Below are 8,874 nucleotides of genomic sequence, written 5' to 3' on the forward strand. Positions count from 1 at the left end.
AGTGGGATGTCTTTATAGGCCAGCGAACTGGGCCAAGCTCACTCATGTCTGGAAAAGGCAGAGATTGTGGCTCACCATAAACTCAGTTCTCCAGATCACAACCCAGATAGACGCTGCGGGCGCCACTCTGCACTCGGGAAGTGGAGTGTCTACACCAACTTTCCTGCCGGCACTACAAGTACAGCCCCACAAGGCAGCTCTGCCTGGGCTCTGCCTCTTCCTCTCTGTGTATCCTTTCTTAAAATTTGCCCTTCCAGCGCTCTAAGGACGTCTCCAGTCCGGCCTGCCCTCCCTCAAGTAGACTCTGGTCACTCTAGATGCTCCTTAAATGACTTTGTAGTGTTTCCTTTCCATCCTGAGCTTCCTCCTGAGCTCTTGTCTACCTTCTCAGTGCTGCACATTGGCACATCTGGGGTCCACTAGAACTTGAGAATCGTGTGTCTTGGGGATGGGCTCTGCTTCTTCCATTGCCCATAACCCAGGTTCCCATCTATGGCTCCGAACCAATAACTTTTTTACTTCCTCTCGGTTTACACCTTAGCACGGTGGTTCTCAACCTGTGCATCATGACCTCTCAATCCTTCCTATCAGATATCATTATGATTCATAACAGTCGAAAAATTACAGTAATGAGGTAGCAACTCAAATAACTGTATGGTTGGAAGTCACCACAATACGAGGAGCTGTATTTAAGATCCTAAAGCAGAATTAGGAAGGTTGAGAACCACTACCTGACAGGATTACTAAAGCAGGCTCTGAGTGAGGGCCTGTGATTCTCTAACCCACCCCGCCTTGCCACCAAAAGGCTAAACCCCATCAAGCCGCCTGTCACCTGCTCATTCAAGCATGCACCCTTTGAGCTGACACCCAAGGGTGTCACAGTCAACCTCTCCTTGTAGCCTTTCTCTAACCAGGATGCCAAACTCTCAAGTCAGCGTACCGCTTCCTACCACAAGCATCTGGAACCTGCTGACCTTCACTGCCTACATTCCCTCACTCCTGTGCCCACCACAGCATCCTCCTCCATCTCTCCATCCCAAGATGTTATCCTAAACGTCTAGTCCCGCTGACACCCCCTGCATCATGTGCTATTCCTAGAAGGCGAGCCAGTGCCCAGCTAATTGCCCCCATCTTCTAAGCCATGTACACACTACCTGTCTGCAGCAAGGTATTTGCCAGAACCAGGTACTCCAATCCTAACACTTGGGAAGAGGGCCTGGAGGATTCAGAGTTTAGGGCCAGCCTGGGCTACACTGTGAGTTCTAGTTCAGCATGGGCTGCAAGTTGAGAGCCATCTCAAAAAAAAAATGCTTGTTGGACTGAATAATTTGTGTTTTTACCATCAAGTGTTTTTTTTCCCCCCACAACTGAAGTGCACATTTGAAGCATGGATTAAGTTCCAAATTCAACGTGTGAAGCAAGAATCCTGAGCAATCAACACTCCACAAAGTTTACGACGGCTCAGCTGGGGTCTTTCCCAAAGGATGGGCCACACTGCTGCGTTCTGCAGCTTCTGAGCAGATCCCTGGGTCTGTCTGAGCAGCAGCAGGAAAGAAAGCCAGCCCCTCACGGAGGGGCCATGTTTTATTTAAATGCGCTGCTAGATTTTTAATTTTTTCTTATTGATCTTTTTGCCAAGTATGAGTGATCGTGTTCACACAAGTTAAGTGCACACATAAGTACTTTAAAAAAAAATGATTACCAGGAAAGACTTCTAATGGACCTAGCCAGCTAAGTCCCTCGAACCTCCTGATTTTCCACATCCAGTTTCTTGTTCTATCTAGGGAGCTCCTGGAGATCTTTTGTTACCGTGCCAACAGAGGAGGGCCCTCTCAGGAGCACCGATGTGTGGCAGTGAGCCAGTTGGCTTAGCAAAAAATTAACAAACCGGGGCATGGGGTGCTGCACTGGGCCTTTCCCTCAAAGGGCAAAGACCTTGCCTGGGGCCTGAGCCTAGCCACATCCTGGGACATCCCTGAAGGATGACAAGGCTGCCGTCCTATAACCAACTGGGGGTAGGAGTGGAAATCAGGAAAGGAACAAGCCCTGGAGTGTTGGAGCAAAACCAAGATCTTAGGCCAGGGTTTCAGGGGTGGGGAAGGGAAAAGTGACAGAGAAGATGGTATCGGTGGTAGCCAGGCCTAGAGGGCATACCCTGCCTTTACTCCTAGAGGTCTTGAGGAAGTTCTAGCTAGAGAGGAATTTGGTCTATTTACAGTTTTGAGGATAAGCGCTCCTTGCTGGTGAACTGGCTATTACTATTGCTGATCTGATGTCTGAAAAATGGAATCTTACTTACGGCTTCAACACACATTTTTCTTATTGAGTGTGGTAAGGCACTAGGTTTTCGTGTTATCTCTGTTCCACTCTCTCTGTGTGAATTGTCTGTAGTCTTTGTCCTTAGGGGCTCCTCCTTGTCTTGATTCTTTACACAGTTTAGACTGAGGCTAGAGCTCGGGGGTGGAGTGCCTGTCTAGCATGCACAAAGTCCTGGGTTCCACTCCCGGCACCCCCCCCCCCAATCTGTTCCAAATTGGAAGCTATGAAACCATGGCAGCATCCCCCCCCAGATTTACCTGACTGCTTCTGGCAAGTTTTTTTTTTCCTTGCAGATTGTATTGCTATGGCACTGATTCTTTAAAATCGAAGAGAAATGAAAACTGAAGAGATATTTGCATGGCATGGCTGGTGAGTCTATTTTGGTCGCAGCTTGCCAAAAGTGGCTTAAATTCTCTTTACCACCTTTGCTGTGGAAATCTGAAACATGGAATCAGGGTGTGTGCGTGCGTGTGTCTCAAAAACTGCGGCTGCCCGTGTAAAGGATGTCTATACCACACTTGTGACATTTTGCTGTTCTACAAGGAGGGTTTAAACCAATAAACCCTAAACCAATATTGAATGGTTTGGGAGAGCTAGCGGAGGGGAGAGTTTGAAGGATCCTCCATCATCCTGAGTAATAGAAACTTGTAGTTTAAAGACCGAGGTGTCAAAGCGAGGAAACAGATCTGAAGCCTCAGGCGCTAGTCGCTTTCCACAGGGCACAGTGGGAGAGTGAACCTTCCCATAATCCGTGGCATCTCTTCTAGATCTAGATAGACTCTAAACTGTTTGAGACAGATGAATGGAAGGATAAGAGGCGTTCACACCCAAATCGCGGAGTAGGGGGAGGGAGAGGAGCGAGGAGAGGGGGAAGAAGGGGGAGGGGGAGGGGAAGCACAGAAGAGCAGCAGACCTTAGAAGAACTGCTCAAGGTCACACCGCGGGATAGTGCTGAAAGCCGAATTCGAATCCAAGCCCGGAACTGCAGGACTGAAAGTTCCAGAGAGAGAGCCACACAAACGTGCCCTCTTCTCTCTTCTTGACTCAGCAGCCCTCGCTTGGCCACCGGGCGGTGGGAATCACACTTCCTGGGCCTTTCCAGCCAGGGGTTTGGGGTCCCTTGTTTTTCCCGGCTCAACAGAAGTGGACTTATTTGCCGCACTTAGGGCTTTGGCTTCCTTCCTGTTTCCCAGAGCCCCTGAGCCACCCATTCTTTCCAAGTTTGTCCCGCAGCCAGGCTGGGGACCGTCCGCGAGCGGCTCCCGGACTGGGCAATCAGTCTTCCCTACTCCAGCGTCGGAGGTGAACCATAACAATCATCACCAGCGCCTGCTGATTGCTCGGCGCTTTACTCCCAACGCTCCAAAAGCCACAGACCAGCAGACCCCTAGAAATTACTGTCCTCGCCACACAGATGAGGCAGCTCTGGGAAACTGGGTGATGTGCTTAGACTCAAAAAGCTAAGATTAACGCTAGTTAGTGCCTAAGTGCTTTCTGAATGCCAGGCGCAGGTCTCCGCACCAACCCAGCAGTTCCCTCCAACACTCTAGTATAAAGGATTCAATTATCATCCCCATCCTACGGATGAGGAAACCGAGGTTGCGGTGCCTGGCCTAAGGTCACCCCGGAGAGTGACGGATGTACGACCGGAACATAATCCGGTGAGTCTGCGCTCAGTGTGTGTGTGTGTGTGTGTGTGTGTGTGTGTGTGTGTGTGTGGTCTCCACTACACCGAGAGCAGCGATTTCAAACCTACAGTACCAGAGGCTGGGCTCAGTGCAACGCCCGAAGCTAGGCGCAAACCAACCAGCTAGGATTGCCACAATTCGCGGAGACATTTCCACCGACCCGGACCATTGAGTCCCCAAGAGCACCGGTGTGACCCGTACCGGCGTGTGATCACCCCTTAGCAGGAGCTGGAGAGCACTTACCATAAAAGAGAAGACGAGCGCCCGCCTGGGAGGAATCCCCAGCGCTGGCAGGTCCGGGACTCCCGGGAGAGAGGTCTGCTGCCACTGCCGCCCACTCAGGGGCGCCCGAGCGACCCCGCGGATGCTGGCTGCTGCTTCTCAGTCAGCGACGCGTCCTCTCAGTTGTACCCGGCGGCAGCGCCCTCTCTCTCCGCAGGGTGCCCTGGAGTTAGGGACGTTCTTGGAGAAGTTGACGCTCAGGAGAGGCGAGTGGCCGCCGAGGTCCAGTCCCGAGTGGTGAAGTGCCCGACTACGCTGATCTCAGAGGGGCGCGGAAGCCCTTGCCCTGGTGGCCCTAAAGCTTGGCGCCTGACCTGGAGGGCGACGAATCTCGCACTCAGGGCACTCGGGCCTCACCTCGGCCGCTCGTCCCCGGAGCACCCGGTTTCTTCCCCAGAGCACCGAGCACACGCCTGGAGGGCTGCAGCGGTGGCCAGGGCCCGGGCTGCTGTGCGCTCATTGCCTTCCCCAGGGGCTGGGCGCCTTTGTGCGCGGGGCGCGCCGACCGCCAGGGCCAGCTCTGGATGCTGCAGCCGCCGCCTCCCCCACCTCCTACACGGCCGCTCGCTCCCCGCCTTCCCGGCCGGCCCGGAGGCTGCAGCTGAAAGCCGATCCGGCTGAGCTCATCCCTGAAGGCCACTAATCCAATAGCCGCGGAAGGCGCGGCCGCCGGGAACGCCCCTTCCCCCACCATCCCGCGCCCGGGCCGTCCCAGCTCGGGCGGCTCTCGGCTCTGCCACCTTCAGGAGGCCACCAGCTGGCGGGAAAGGGAAGTGGAACCCGCGCCCGGGCCCCTGGGCCGAAGTGGCGCGGACGCCATTCACTCATCTGCCGGCTGGCTGGCCTAGACACTCGCTCACACACGCGCTCATTCATGCGCACGGGTCCTCCCCCATTCATTCAAGCGTGCCTGGAGAGCCATGGTGGGTGTCCCTGGGGGCGGGGATGAAGAGAGCAGACATCACGGTTGCCAGATAGCTTTGGTGCCTGTATTCAAGGCCTGCGGGAAACAGCGACTGGGAAAGAGAATGCTTTAATATAACCCCTTGCCTTAGGCACACACATGTCCGCACTTTATTTCTGAGACCAGACTCCAACTCATCTTTCAGAATCCAATTTCACGCAGCACCTGCTCCACAGTGCCTTTCCCCGCCCACCTGAGGCCAGAGAGAAGATTCATTGCTCAGAGGGCTACTGGCGCTGATGGTGGGCGGCTCCCTCGTTAGCCAGAACATAGAGATAAGAGGGTGTGGCCAGAGCGAGGGATGCTCTGTATCTCTCCACTTAGGCTTCCTTGGGGAAAACGAAGTTTCCAGGTCAGTGCATCTTGCTTTCGATGCCAGAGTTGACATTAGGTCCATTCCATAGTCTTAACTGACCTCACTTCTCAGAAAATGTCCTTTTTTTTTTTCATGGACACAGAAGACAAGCACCTGTAATTCAACCCTGTGAGGGAAATGTGTTGACCCAGGTTCCGGAGTTCCTCTCCCAGACTGTGGAGGGCGATTTGGAAGTGTCTGCATGAAGTAGCTGCTAGACGCAGAGGCATCATAGTCTCATGGTAACAGCCTGTGGTACGACTGGAGTCAAAACAAGAGGTAAGATGAAACGAGAGTGGGTACTTAGGGTCTTGGAGAGCCTCCAAAGGCTTGGCTTTTCCCCAAGATCAGTTTGGCAGGCCTCTTGACCTTCACAGATTTGCTGTCCAGAAAGATAATCCGGTGGCGGTGTGGATAGATGGATGAATAGCACAGGACAGCTTGGAAGCTGCCTCAGAAGTCCAAGACGTAAACGATGCTTTGCCAATTAGGACAGCTCAGTGGTGTGGCAAAGGGGTATCCTGAGCAAGTATTTACAGCGCTCGCGATTTGTGCTACTTCATCTGTGTCTGCATGTCTGTCTCTTTGTACCTGTGTGTCTCTGTCCTTGGGACTGCACAGTTAAAAGAATGTGATGTGACCCATGCACATATTTCCTTGTTCCCCTCGAGTCCCCTCCCTCCTCAGGACGCTTCTGGAGTACGTGCTCTGACCTCGGCTGTGGTGCTGACAGAGCTGGACAGCAAGAAATGAGGACGGAGGAAAACTCAGAGCAAAGGGGAACTTAAGCAAGACTTTGCAAGGACTGGAGAGGTGACTCAGATGGTTAAGAGTACTTTCAGTTCAACTGGGTAGTGGTGATGCACGCCTTTAAACCCCAGCCCTCAGAAGGCAGTGGCAGTCAGATCTCTGAGTTCAAGGCCAGCCTAGTCTACAGAGTGAGTTCCAATACAGCCGTGGCTACCCAGAGAAAACCTGTCTCAAACAAACAAACAAACAAACAAACAAACAAACAAACAGTACTTTCTGCTCCTGCAGAGGACCAGGGTTCAGTTCCCAGCACTCACATGGTAGTTCACAGTTATCCAGAATATCAATCAGTTCCAGGGGATCAGACTCCTTCTTCTGACGTCCATTGGCCCCGGACATGTATATGGTGCACGTACATTCATGCAGGCAAAACACTCATACACTTAAAATAAACCTTAAAATAAATACCCAAGACTCTGCAGCTGATGGTTTCTCCACCTGGATCCCAATACAACTGCCAACGGGCATTTCTTCTTTCTTTCTGGAAGGACCTCACAATAGCTTAAGAACAAGGCAAGGAAGGATCAGGCGCAACAATTTGAGAAACTACTTCCCCAAACACACACCTGTGTGCCAGATAGGTTCACTCCACAGGCCTTTACAAATGTGACTTGCCTTAGGTATCAAGAAATGTGTACAACAGTACCCCTAAGTATCACTAAAGTTCCCCAAGTCCTCCACCCCCTGAATAGCGTGTGATATGTCTCCATGTTTGAAATGTGGACAAATGTCTGTTCATTCCAGATAAGGTATCCACGGCAGATCAGGGAAATTATCCCACCCAAGCCTACTTTGGTGATCCAGTAAATGTATTGGTGTTACTTACTGGCGTCGGAGGCACAAAGTCATCACTAAAAAGCCCACCCCAGCATGGACGGCAAGTTGATCTGTGTGCCTGCACAGCTAGCAATCAGAGGAGTCGCCACACCCCAGCTTTTACAAGCTTGAGAAGGAGCCTTGTGAATCTTGTAACTTTCATGAGCTTCTATGAAAGCCTTCTATGTTTTATTAGCTTCCTGAGTATTAGTTTAAAAAAATAAAAAGTCTTAGTAAACCTCTCTCCTCCCGCTCTGAGAGCATGTTTCAATTCAGAGGAAACAACCACACAGGAAGAAACAATTGCCACTTGAGGAATAGCCTGGATAACCTGATCTTTAAACTGAAGTTGGAAGCCTATAAACTGATCTCTGATAACCCTTGTCCCTGGATTGCCACATTCTGACTTCCTTTCACTGAAGTGCAGGCTGGACTCCCTGTCTCGATGTTCACAAATAGAACACGGTAGGACAGACACGCTGTTCCTTCTGCGATTGGATAAGGAAAAGGCCAGCAACTCTGGGCACATGTCATCTCTTTTGCTCTTTTGGCTTTTGCCCCCACAAAGGAAGCCAGGTAGTGTGGGGAAACTTGGTGAGGGACTGAGGTCTGCCACCATGGGACTGAACTAGGTAGCACATCCCTCCTTGACTGAGCCTTCCTATCTGGCTGAGGTCCTTTCGGTGCCTTGACTATACTCAAGACAACTGAATCAGAGGCACAAACTAAGCCACACTGATTCTTGACTGGAAATGCTGAGAAAACAATTATGAATCTTGGGATTGTTTGCTAATCAGCATCATATAACTAATACAAGATATTCTTAACTGCCAAGGAGTGGATCTAAAGTAAATCCTTGATAAACTCAGTATGGTCTCACTCCAAAGAACACACACTATTTTATGGACATATAGCTGTTGCTTGGCTATAGGTTTAAAAATCTCAGTTTAGACATGTGTGCTTTTAGCCTCCTCATTTGAAAAACAGGGTGTCTTAATTTGATGTCTATTACTATGAAGAGATGCCATGCTAGAACAACTCTTATCAAGGGAAATATTTAACTACAGCTTGCTTACAGTTCAGTCCATTATTGTCATGGCGGGAAACATGGCAACATGCAGGTCCACATGATTTGGAGAGACAGCTACATGCAGATCAGCAGACAGTGGGAGGTGAACGGCACACTAGACCTGGCTTGAGCATCTGAGACCTCAAAGCCCACCCCTTAGCAATCCACTTCCTCCAACAAAGCCACACCTACTCCAACAAGGCCTTATCTCCTAATAGTGCCACTCCCTATGAACCTATTGGGACCATTTTCAATCAAACCACCACAATGGGAAAGAATATATTCTTCTGAGAGTGGTTTTTATGTCGTAGCATATCACAAAGTTGATATTCGGTCTTTTTCTTATGCTGCTTATCAGGAGACCAAAATCTACAACATTAGAATTTTGGAATAAGGAAGATTCATGCCTGAAGTAGAAGGTTGTCTTAGTTAGGGTTTTACTGCTGTGAACAGACACCATGACCAAGGCAAGTCTTATAAAGGGCAACATTTAATTGGGGCTGGCTTACAGGTTCAGAGGTTCAGTCCAGTATCATCAAGGCTTGAACAAGGAAGCATCCAGGCAGTCATG

At 50.7% G+C, this 8,874-nt stretch overlaps 1 protein-coding gene and 1 long non-coding RNA gene across 2 annotated transcripts in view; one reads left to right on the forward strand and one right to left on the reverse strand.

The window, feature by feature from the left end:
- The window catches only part of Spsb4 (splA/ryanodine receptor domain and SOCS box containing 4), a 73,233-nt gene extending 68,428 nt beyond the window's left edge, over positions 1–4,805 (reverse strand). The window contains exon 1 of the mRNA NM_001106849.2: positions 4,251–4,805. The gene's annotated coding sequence lies outside the window, so the exon portion shown is untranslated. The remainder of the gene's footprint in view (positions 1–4,250) is intronic.
- A 508-nt stretch (positions 4,806–5,313) lies between these two features.
- On the forward strand, positions 5,314–7,480 carry LOC134480089 (uncharacterized). The gene is made up of 3 exons (XR_010054248.1): positions 5,314–5,887; positions 5,986–6,421; positions 7,163–7,480. It is a non-coding gene; the product is annotated as an uncharacterized LOC134480089 (long non-coding RNA).
- Positions 7,481–8,874: the final 1,394 nt, after the last annotated feature.

This window comes from Rattus norvegicus, chromosome 8 (genome assembly GCF_036323735.1).
Source record: "Rattus norvegicus strain BN/NHsdMcwi chromosome 8, GRCr8, whole genome shotgun sequence".
Classification (NCBI taxonomy): Eukaryota; Metazoa; Chordata; class Mammalia; order Rodentia; family Muridae; genus Rattus; species Rattus norvegicus.